This window comes from Oryza sativa, chromosome 9, assembly GCF_034140825.1.
Source record: "Oryza sativa Japonica Group chromosome 9, ASM3414082v1".
In the NCBI taxonomy this organism is placed as follows: Eukaryota; Viridiplantae; Streptophyta; class Magnoliopsida; order Poales; family Poaceae; genus Oryza; species Oryza sativa.
In genome coordinates this window covers 4,521,765-4,532,679 of record NC_089043.1, presented here as the reverse complement: position 1 = coordinate 4,532,679, position 10,915 = coordinate 4,521,765, and the positions used below count along the sequence as shown (strand labels likewise).

At 49.8% G+C, this 10,915-nt stretch overlaps 1 long non-coding RNA gene across 1 annotated transcript; it reads right to left on the bottom strand.

Annotated features, from left to right (window-relative positions):
- Positions 1-267: 267 nt before the first annotated feature.
- On the bottom strand, positions 268-4,835 carry LOC136351917 (uncharacterized). Its single transcript, XR_010735205.1, has 2 exons — positions 4,787-4,835; positions 268-538 (listed from the first exon to the last, which is right to left on the bottom strand). It is a non-coding gene; the product is annotated as an uncharacterized lncRNA (long non-coding RNA).
- Between the last annotated feature and the right edge of the window lie 6,080 nt (positions 4,836-10,915).

The following is a 10,915-nucleotide window of genomic DNA, read 5'->3' as shown; positions in this document are numbered from 1 at the left end:
ACTTCTTGCTCCTGCTGCACGAAGCTTGAGGCTTGAATTGACTTCCGAACAGACATGAAGCTGGCGGTTTGTCCTCCAGGTTTGACAACTGAAAGAATCGGGGAGGCAGGGAGGAGAATTTTGAAAAACCGTTTCGCAAAGAAATGCCGAAGGGCGAGAGGAGACATTTTTCAAATAGGGTTTCCAGAAAGCTTGTCCTTAAGGTTTGACCGTTTGGCTCAACCTACAGTCAAGTTGGCTCTGATACCACTTTGTCACGCCCAGAAATTTAGCCCAAATTTCCAGACTATTTTGTGTATTAAATCCCTGTCCAGGACCAGCCAGGGTACACAAAACGACAAGTAATAAACAGTTCCAAACGTAAATAAAGCGTAAAATACTTACAGAAGAGGCACTTAGTCCTCACACCGAAACAAAAGCAGCAGCAGCGGAAAAAGGCGATCCTAGCGGGGCTTCAGCTCCACTCCACAGGCAAAACTCAACTGGGGTCTGAGCCTTGGTCCTCTAACTCCATCTTCAGCTCAGAAGCACTACACTTCTGAAAAGGGGGAATAATAGCAAGGCTGAGTACAACCACCGTACTCAGCAAGCCACACCAACGATGCGGACGTGCAAGGGGATACAAGGATGGTCTGTGGCTATTTGCATAAAGGCGGTTGTAAAACATTTTATTAGGCAAAACAGTAAAACTGTTGAGTAATTAAAGTAATATTAAATCTCCACTGATCAACGCTACACCACGTTGAACAGGCCCAACCAACCCACCTGTACTACAGTGCATTGGGTCGATTTATTAAGTGTGAGACTAATCACGGTGAATCTGGTCGATCGCCCATAACCGCGGGCACGGCTATTCGAATAGTTTTACTCTGGCCAGAGGTGCACAACTGTACCCACAAGACACAACCCACCGACATGTCACCGCGTCATCATGTGCCCATGATGCACACGTCACCATGTCGAGTGATTGTGACGAGACCCTTCGCATAACCCTCCCCTAACCATCCACACCACGCTAAGGTTTCACCCCCACCCCTCAAAAGGCAGTGGGCGGTCCCCTCTTGCGCCGCGGTGAATCCGGCAGCTGGACAACCGGACACCCCGGCCGACCCAACTCCATCACGCCCACCCTCGCCACCGGTGCCTAGGAAAGGGTCGAGCTATACTTCAGATCAAGCAGTTACCCATTCCCGCTTGTGGCAAGCGCTGTAAGTCTTCCAGGGTTTCCCGTGAACCGGTCCTTAATTGCCATGGGTGCGACTCACAAAACCATGCACCCATGTCACGCCCTGAAGTTTCCCCCTCTCCTTGCTTTAAAAATTGGCTAAAATAAATCGTCCGAAGAAATTGTTTAATTTAACCTAGAGAGAAACCCTAATTTAATAAATGCAAATAATAATCGGAATCGGCATGTGGAATTTTTCTTGGGTTCTACATGTCAAAATACGCTAACAGGATTTTTAGTGGAATTTTCAGAGCCTTGGAAATAATTTCAACCAATTAAAATGAGCAAAGTGCAATATTAAATCCCTGGGAAAATCCTTTTTCCTTTTATCTTTTCTTTTCCCTCCTTTTTCCTCTTTCTTGGGCCCGGCCCATTCCCTCCCGCGCCGGCCTTCCCTCGGCTGGGCCGGCTCAAGCCGGCCCACTCCCTCCCTCCTCTCTCCGGGTCACCGACAGGTGGGGCCCACCTGTCGGGCCCGTCTCCCTCCTCCCGCCGATCCCGGCGCGCCGCCGCGCCCGCAACCGTCGCCGCGCCCACGTCTCCGCCTTCCCCGGCCCTCGTCGACCACGCCCGCGCGTGCGCCGCGTCCCCCGCGCCCACTTCCCTCTCTCTCCCGCTCGCGCCCGCGCCCGAGATGGCCGGGATTCGAAAATCGAATCCCGCCTCTCTCTCCTCCCCCACTCCCCACGTCGGCCGGCGATTCCCGCCGCTCCCGGCCACGTCCGGCCCCCTCTCCCCTTATTTAAGCATCGCCGGCACCCCCTCTCTCTTTTTCCCCATTTCGCCGACCCCTCCCGTGCTCCCCATCGTCCCCGCGCCGTGCAACCACCCACCGCCGCTTCTTCCCGCTACTCCGGCCGCCGCTAGCCGTCGCTAGGCTCGCCGCCGTCTTGCGCCGTCGCCGCCGTTCGATTCGCGTGGCCGAGATCCACCCCGTCCACCCCTCCTCCGTCGAAGTTCGTCGCCGGAGCCCTCATCCCCTCGCGCACGGGTGAGCACCACCTCCACCGCCGCCGTCGGCCATGGTTTCCGATCGCCGTGGTCCATCTCCCTCTCTCTAACCCCTCCCAACCTTTTCTCTAGGTCCTCCCGGAGCCCGTCGCCGTCGCCCTCCCGTCTCTCATCGTTGCTGTTCGCCGTCGCTCCTCCCTCGCGCCGGCCGAGCCCCTCGGTGAGGATCGGTCTCCCTCTCTTCCTCTCTCTCCCTTTGCCGCGCCGCCCGCCGCGTAGCGTCGCCGCTAGGGTCGCTCGCGCCGCCGCTTCGGCCGCCGCCGCCGTCTTTGCGCCGTCCGCCGCCGCCTCCCGTCGCCGGTTGCCGTCGCTGGCAACCGTGCGCGCGCGCCGCCGCCCTCGCCATAACCGGCCGGCCGGCTTGAAGCCGAGCCGAGCCAGGCCGCCTTCCTCCTTTCCCCGTGAACCGCCGCCCGGTGGGCCCCGCTTGCCAGCCGCGCCCCTCCCGCCTTGTGCCACTGCCCGGTGGGTCCCGCCTGCCAGCCGCCCCTCTCCCTCTCTTAGTGTCACTGACCCGTGGGTCCCGCATGTCGGCGCCGCCCCACCCCTTGCTGACGTCAGCCCTGGGGCAATATTGCGCAATAAATTGATTAAGGCTTTTCTCTAATAGTAAAAACACACAGAATCTTCTAAAAATCATAACTAATTCATCCGAGCTCCGATTAAGTCCATTCAAGTCTCAGTAAATTCATAAAAATGTGTAGAATCCATTAAAAATGGTTTTGCTTCCTGTTTCAGTAGTCTTATAGCATGTTTTGCTTGTGTGTTTTGTTTGTCGCGTAGATTTCGGCCGTTTCGTCGATTCGTGGTTTCTCGAAGACGTTGCTGTGGTTCCATCAGTGCGAGAGCAAGGCAAGTCATACATTGCAATTGATCATATTGTACCTAATTTACAAATGTCCCGCATTTCTATTAAATATTGCATTGTTTTACAATATCATGTGGGATGGGTCCTATTACTCAGCTATATGTTGTTTCCCTTATGCCATTGATAACTTGGGTATTAAAATGACTAGATGTTGGTTTAGGAGATGCTTAGTCATGCTTAGTTCAACTAGTGCACAAAAGGGGACCACATTAAAGCATAGACTTGATTATTGGCAATAGCTTTGGATTAGTGCCACCGCAATGGTGTTGGCTAATTAAAATACACTACATGGTGGGCTGTGGGTGCATGGTTTTGCTAGACGTGCCCATGGCGATTAAGGACCGGTTCGCGGGATGCCCTGGAAGAATTTATCGTACTTACCACAAGCCAGCGTGGGCAACGGCTGGGCTTGTAGTGTAGCTTTTCTCTAGCCGACGTACCCAGGCGAGGGTGGGCGTGATGGAGTTGGGTCGGCCGGGGTGTCCGGTTGATCGGCTGCCGGATTCACCGCGGCACGAAAGGGGGGCTGCCCGTTGCCTGCTGGGGACGGGGGCGAACCCTAAGGTGTGGTGCGATCGGTTAGAGGGGGTTATGCGAAGGGTCCTGTCACGGCCTCTTTCCGGTATGTCGTGGTGGCATGTCGGCGCACGGGAACGTGTCGTGGGGCTGTGTCTTGTGGGTACAGCTGTACACCTCTGATCAGAGTAAAACTATTCGAATAGCCGTGCCCGCGGTTATGGGCGGTCGACCAGATTCACCGTGATTAGTTTCACCCCTAGTTTAGCTTAATGAACTGGTTAGTTCAGGTGGTGGTTTGGGCCTGTTGCAACGTGGTGTAACGTTGGACAGTGATTGGTTAATATGGATTAATTACGACAACTGTTTTACTGCTTTCAACTACTGCTTTGAAATGCCGGCTTTATGCAAAAGAACCTTTAGCCTCCCTTGGATATATCTTGCATCATACCTCCTCTTCCGGTGTGACTTGCTGAGTACAGTGGGTAGTACTCAGTCTTGCTCTCTTTTCCCCCACACCAGAGTTGAAGTCCTTCCCAGTTGAAGATGTCTCGAAGAGGTTGGTTTCGTCGCTGCCGTCAAGGATTGCCTGTGGAATGGAGTCGCCCGCTGCAGGAGTCAAGTCTTCAGGCTTAGCTCGCTTTTATCTTTTTCCGCTGCATTTGTAAATCTTTTATATTTTTTGTGAGACGTGGATCTGTATGTCAACAATTGTCGTTTGTGTACCCTGGCTGGTCCTGGACAGGGGTTTAATACACATTCAGCTTAGAAATTCTGGTTCGTGAATTTCTGGGCGTGACAACCCACAGCCCACCATTCAGTCGCATTTTAGTTGGATAATTACGACCATGAAACATGGCCAGATGTCTCGAGCACGCGGCTCAACAAGATACTAGAATGTCTAATACTGCAATTATCCCATCGACTGAGCTAGTGGTAATTAAGCATGGCTAAGCATAAAGTTCTAGCTAGGTCACATAAGTAACACAAGCTAGTCGATTTATCACCCAAGGTTGACAAAGGACAGATATCAAGTAAACATGGCACAAGCGAGCAGATAGGTAAACCCTGACCCCGTGTAATTAGCAAAACATGCATATTTATTTGTAAACGGTAAAACATTTATAAATTGGGATCAACATGCTCAAGGGGAATGTGTGACTTGCCTTGCTTCTTCACTTTGATCTTCTGAACTCTTTTCCTCGCGACCGCGAACTTCCGAAACGACGGAAACTACACGCTGGCACGCAAAACGAGGAAAAACTCTCATAAAAACCCAGGAAACAGTACATAAAAAGTAAACAAACATGTAGAGCTCAATTTTAGATGAATTTTGCAAGTTGAATGGCTCAATTCGGAGTTCGAATGAATTAGATATGAATTTTAGAAGTTTTGAGCCATTTAAATGAATTTCTAGAACGGCGACCGGAGCGGTGAGGAGCGGTGGTTTGAGACGACAACGGCGGTAGCGGAGCTCGGGTCGACGGCGGAAAGGTGGTTGCGGCGATGAAATGGGGAAACAGAGCAGAGGCCGAGGTAGAGCTTGGCACAGCGTTGCCGACGACGCAAACGACGAGGTGCGGCGACGACTAACGCGGCAGCAGCGGCCGGCTGAAGACGGCGGCGGCGGGGGAGAGAGGTGGTGCACGAGGCGGCGGTGTTCCAGAGGCGGAGAGGGGAAATGGAGTAGAGGCCGGGCTGCGGCACGGCGCCGCGAAGCCGACAGTGGTGGCGGATTGGCGCGGCGGTGGGTGGAGCGGCGGAATCGGCCGGCCGGAGCTCGCCGGAAAGCGGTGGTGCACGGGAGCACGGTGGGGAGGTGTCTAGGGAGCGCGGGGTGCTCGGGGAGAGGGGAAAACGGATGAAGGGAGGCACGTGAGTCGTTTATATAGGTCCCGGAGGGGGAGAACGTGGCCGGGAGAGGCGGATTTGAAGGGGGAAGAGGCGCCGGCGACGTGGGCGAGTGGGGTGGTTCGGCGCCGGTTTTGGAGGGGGAAAGTGGGGGAGGAGAGCGGGGTCGTGGGCGGCGAGGTCCCACGGTCGGGCGGGAGCGGCGCAGGGTGGAGGAGGTGGGCTGGGGAAGCGGCGACGTGGGGCAGCTCAGGCGGCCATGGTGGTTGCAGCCGGCCAGCCAGAGGAAGGAGGAGGAGCTGACAGGTGGGGCCGCGGGTCCCACCTGTCGGCCAAAGAGGAGAGGGAGGCCGGCTGGGGAGGCAAAGTAGACTTCGGGGAGGAGAGGGCCGAGCGGCGAGCTGGGCCGAGGGAGAGAGAGAGCCCGAGAGGGGGAGGGGGAGGAATTTGGGCCGAGCCCGAAAGCAAGGAAGGGGAAAATTATTTTCTTTTCTTTTTATTCTAATTGGTTAAATGAACTTTGTGCTATTGGATTTACTTCTTGAGCCCCGAAAATTCACGGAAAATTTCCGGAGAGTACATTAGGGCACAAAGAATATTACAAAATATTCCCGGCCATTGATTTTTAAGGGAAAATTTTAATTCTCCCATTATTTTACTTGATTAAATTGATTAACTTTTTATTTAATTTCTAGGAAATGCATTATTAAATGATTTTTAATCCCGAACGAAAATCGGGGCGTTACATAGCACCAGGGTCAGACCAGCTGAACGGCAAGACTCCAAAAGAGATAGCTGAATACAAGAAGGGCTTGCACAAGGAGAAATTGATTACTGTCGCACAGTACATTGGACGAGCCTTCTTGCACTTTCAAAATAAGAGAGTCGTCATGGCCGCTTATAATTTTAAGTAAGTCGGGTATATTTATCTTCTGCACATATGTCTTATTTTAGCTGGTACTAACTAACTATGCTGTTGTTAATATGTAATGATAATTATATCTGTTTACTCATCCATCCTAAAGACGGAACCGTGGTAGTCTTGGACCCTCTCGATTACAAACACCAGTCATACAAAGAATTTCTAACAATCTTACAGTAGTAAGTAATTATGACTCTTGCATTTTATATGAATGTATTATAAATAAATATCCTCCTTAATGTGAAACGGTATGACATCCATACATTGCGTACCAGTACTACAAGTTCAAGGGTGGAGAACAGACCCGAACAAGGAAGAAGCTGCTAGTACATACCTATTGGACGGTAATACTCCACTCACATAATGTATACCAATTGTTTCACTAATTGCAAATTTTAACTATCTTTTATGATATGTCCTGAAGTGTCACAAGCAACCGCGGGGAACGGTCCTTTGCGGGTATTACGCTTGCGAATTTCTTAGAGTTAATGGGAGGTACGGGACTAACGCGGAGGATGTAAGTCTCTATACTATGTCCTAGACAACTTCATATATTTATGATACTAATATATTGTTTATCTTCAATGCATGCAGTTGCCAAGATTACAATGTCGAACAAGCTTTGTCGATATAGGCATAAAAAAAATGTACAGCGTGATCTGTGTCACTTCATCCACCATGGGTGCTGTCATATGAAAGGGGATTTCTTCGACCCAGAGGGTGCCCTAGCCACAAGTGACGAATTCAAGGATCTTCAGGAGTGGAACAGTGCTATGCCATAATGTATTAACTAGATGGCGTATTTGAAGTGACAATGTAAAAAAATATTGTAATATATATATTTTGGCAACACTTTTGAGTAATGTAATATATGTAAATTTATCAGTAAAATGCTTGATAATCTTCCAATATATGTACATAATAATCTACCTGCAAGAATTTCTATTAAATAATTTAAAAGTAATTTACGGGCAAATTATTATTAAATTTCAATATTTTCTACCTATCTTCACAGGCGGAAGTTTTTTTTTTTTGCAGGCGGCCGATTCCTATTTTCGCAGGCGGACCGGACTAGCCAACGTCCGCCTGCGAAATTATCTTCGCAGGCAGACGGCCGCCCCGCCTGCGAAGATCGGCGATCTTCACAGTTGTTGGCTTACAGGCGGACGGCCGCCCCGCCTGCAAAGACCCTTTTCGGCCGCTTGCGATAATGCTTTTCCTAGTAGTGTCACTATTTTTTTATGCATCTTGGTGTTAAAGTCATTGGTATTTCATGTTGTAAAGACGAAATAAGAACTATCTCAAATTAATTCAAAGCTAGGGATGGCTTTGTTTCAAAAAAAACAGAGAGGATGATATATGTGCCCCAGCCTTGATTTGAATTCTTCATTTTATCGTGCGGCACAAGATCCAGACAAGCCAACTCTCAGTGATTGTATGGTTCAAGGACAGGAGAAATTGCATGGTTCATTGCATGTGCCATTACTATAAGCTTAAACTAACTAGGTGATTCCTCACGCTTTGCTGCGGGAATTATTAAGCAATTCTCAATATATATTTTTCTTGACAATCAAACTAGAACTAAAAAGGAAAAAATAATGAAATATCAGGGTTTATCAGTATTTATTATGAAACACACAAATGATACCACTGCTTAATGCGAGTATATGTTAAATATTATAAAAATAATAGATAGATTTGTTAAAATATTGTGCAAATGATGTGAGGGCGATGATTGGATATGCTTGCATGTTGATTTGTAGAATTAAATACTACCTCCATCCTAAATTGGTGCTAGCTTTGACATTTATACTTTGCAATATTGGACAATTCGTCTTATTTGAAAAATTAGTGCAAATATAAAAAGCATAAGTCATACTTAAAGTACTTTTTAAAAATAAAGCAAGTCACAAACAGAATAAATAATAATTCCATAATTTTTTGAATAAGACGAATGATCAAAAATTACAAACAAAAAAAACTCAAAAAGTATGGTTGCAGGTCGGGACAGAGCTAGTAAATTGTAGATGGTGTTATATGCTTAAATGAGGTCAAATATGCAATTATTGCTAGTGAGTGATAATGTAGCACGGTTGCATGTTGAGCTTTAGACTTAGTGCGCTATAACTTTATAGAAAATATAGATTAGCTAGGGTAATTAGGTATCGTGGCCGTATCTCTATCTCTACTATTATAAAAATTGAAAGGTTTTTTTGTAAAAAAAAAAAAGAAAGTATTAGTACGTCCTCAGTTTTGCTTATCTCCCGATCCGATTTTATTCCTGTTTGCTTGTTCCGTTTATTATCGAGAAAAAAAAAAGGGGTATTTACAAATTTGCCACCGGTTTTTTCAATTTTGTAAGGGTGTCACTCGAATGACAGTTCTAGTGGCATTTTTATAATTTTCTAGTGACATTCTTGCGACAACGATTCAAAGTAGCGGTAAATTTAAGATCGCCGAAAAAAAAAAAGAGTATTACAAGTACCGCATAGATTACATTTGGAATTTTCCAGAAAAGTCCATGCCTTTTTCCCTTTTTCCTTCATCTCTTTCTCTATTCTGCCTTTTTGCAGAAAAGCCCTTCTCCTTCCTCCTTTTTCTTCCTTCCTCCTCCTTCTTCTACCTCTAGCTCTCCCTCTCTCCCTCTTGAGCAGCAAGCCGGGGAGGCCAAGCCCTGAGCCCATGGTCGTCCTCGGCCTAGCTCTCCTCTCCTCCGCAACGCCTCGGCCCACACCGCCGCCGACCGAGCCCGCGCCACACCACCGCCGCTACTAGCCAATAGGGATGGCAATGGGGCGGGTCAGGGGCGGGTTGGGCTGGAATGGCCCCGTCCCGACCCCCGAACTCTCCACCCGGCCCTGGCCCCGAGTGGACATGCAGGGCCAAATCAGCCCATGCCCCTAGCCATTCTGGGGCCTCGCAACCCGACCGGGCCCCCGCATTGAGTAGCGACTCCATCCAGTTGCATGTGCACCGCCGTCGTCCCTCTGCGCGCCACCACGCCTCTGCGCCATCGCCGCGCCTGTGTGCAACCGCCGCACCTGTGTCTAGAAGGGAGATCGGGAGAGGAGGGGAGAGGACTGTGGAGAGGGCGACCGAAGGGGAGGGGACTGCGGAGAGCGGCGACCGAAGGGGAGGGGACTGGGATCTTGGGAGAGCGGCAACAAAGGGGAGGGGAATGGGGTCTGGGGAGAGCGGCAACCAAAGGGGAGGGGACTAGTGAGGGCGGCGAGCCGGTGAGATCCAAACTCCGGAGCGCAGACAGGGGACTAGGGAGAGCGGCGAGCTGGCGAGATCTGAACTTCGGAGCACGTCTGCGGCTGTGCGGTTGTGATGTGCAGCGGCGTGGGGTGGTGGAGGGGAGGTCTGGTTGGGGTAGGGTTAGGTTTTTTTCCTTATATATGCTGATTCCCATGGGAAACTTGGGCGTGTGTTCCTGTAATGGGCTACATTATAAGAGGTAATATACTCCCTCAAGGGCCTACGAGTCACCCGCGGGTGGAATGTTTTCCCTGTCCCCTCACCCGCAAGTGCGGGGCCCAGGCCCCGATGGACCCGCGGGGCAGAAATGTCACCCGCCCCCGCCCCAGTAGGGCCAGGTCCCCGCGGGGGAAGTTACCATTCCTACTAGCCATGTCGTTGCCAAATCCCGCAAGAACCGGTGCGGCCTTTCCACAAATCCGGGAGTCACCCTAACCCTAGTCCTCTCCCTCTATAAATAGCCACTGGCACCACCTTTTTCCCCTCCTTTTTCCGTTGCTGCCGCCGCAGCCGCCATCTCCACCGTTAGCAGCCGCCGCTGCCACCGTTGCTTCGTGCCACTAGGAGCCACGCCATCGTCATCACTGCCTCCTTCCCGTGTTACAGCCGCCGGTGAGCCCGAGGCTAAGCCCTCTCTTCTTCCCACACCGTTTCCTCTCTCCTCCTCAACTCCCGCGTCCGCCATCTTTTAACAGTGAAATTTGGTAAGCCCCTAAGAGAATCATCACATCGTCAATAGTCGGATTCCTGCTATATTCGGTTAAGGAAATTAATCTATTAATGGAAGCTTATCCAGAAGTGACCGAGTTCAAGGAGGATGTGGCATGGCAAGTTATCTATTAATTAGGAATAGTTTGTTAATTTCCTTTTATCTTTAGGAAAATATGTTCAGTGTCCTATAAGGACTAGTATCCTCCCATGGATATAAATATGTACACCCGGGGTCATTGTAAACTATCTCTACGATCAATACAATTCGGCGCATCGCCACCCTCTTTCACGAGGTTTTTACTTATCAACCATGGAATTATGCACATGACGTGGGGCTGCATCGGTTCAGTTCGATCTCCAGCGAAGAGGTAAGTCCTATGTTCCGCCGGCCCATGCAATTGTCTCGTCTATGTCGGCGTCGTTCAAGGCTGCATTAGTACATTCGACCTCTTAGATTGCTCCGGTTTGGATGATATATTTATCTTCCTATTTATCATATGTCTTAGTTAATCTGGTCTTAGTATCTCAATTGAGCTCTATTAGTTGTCTC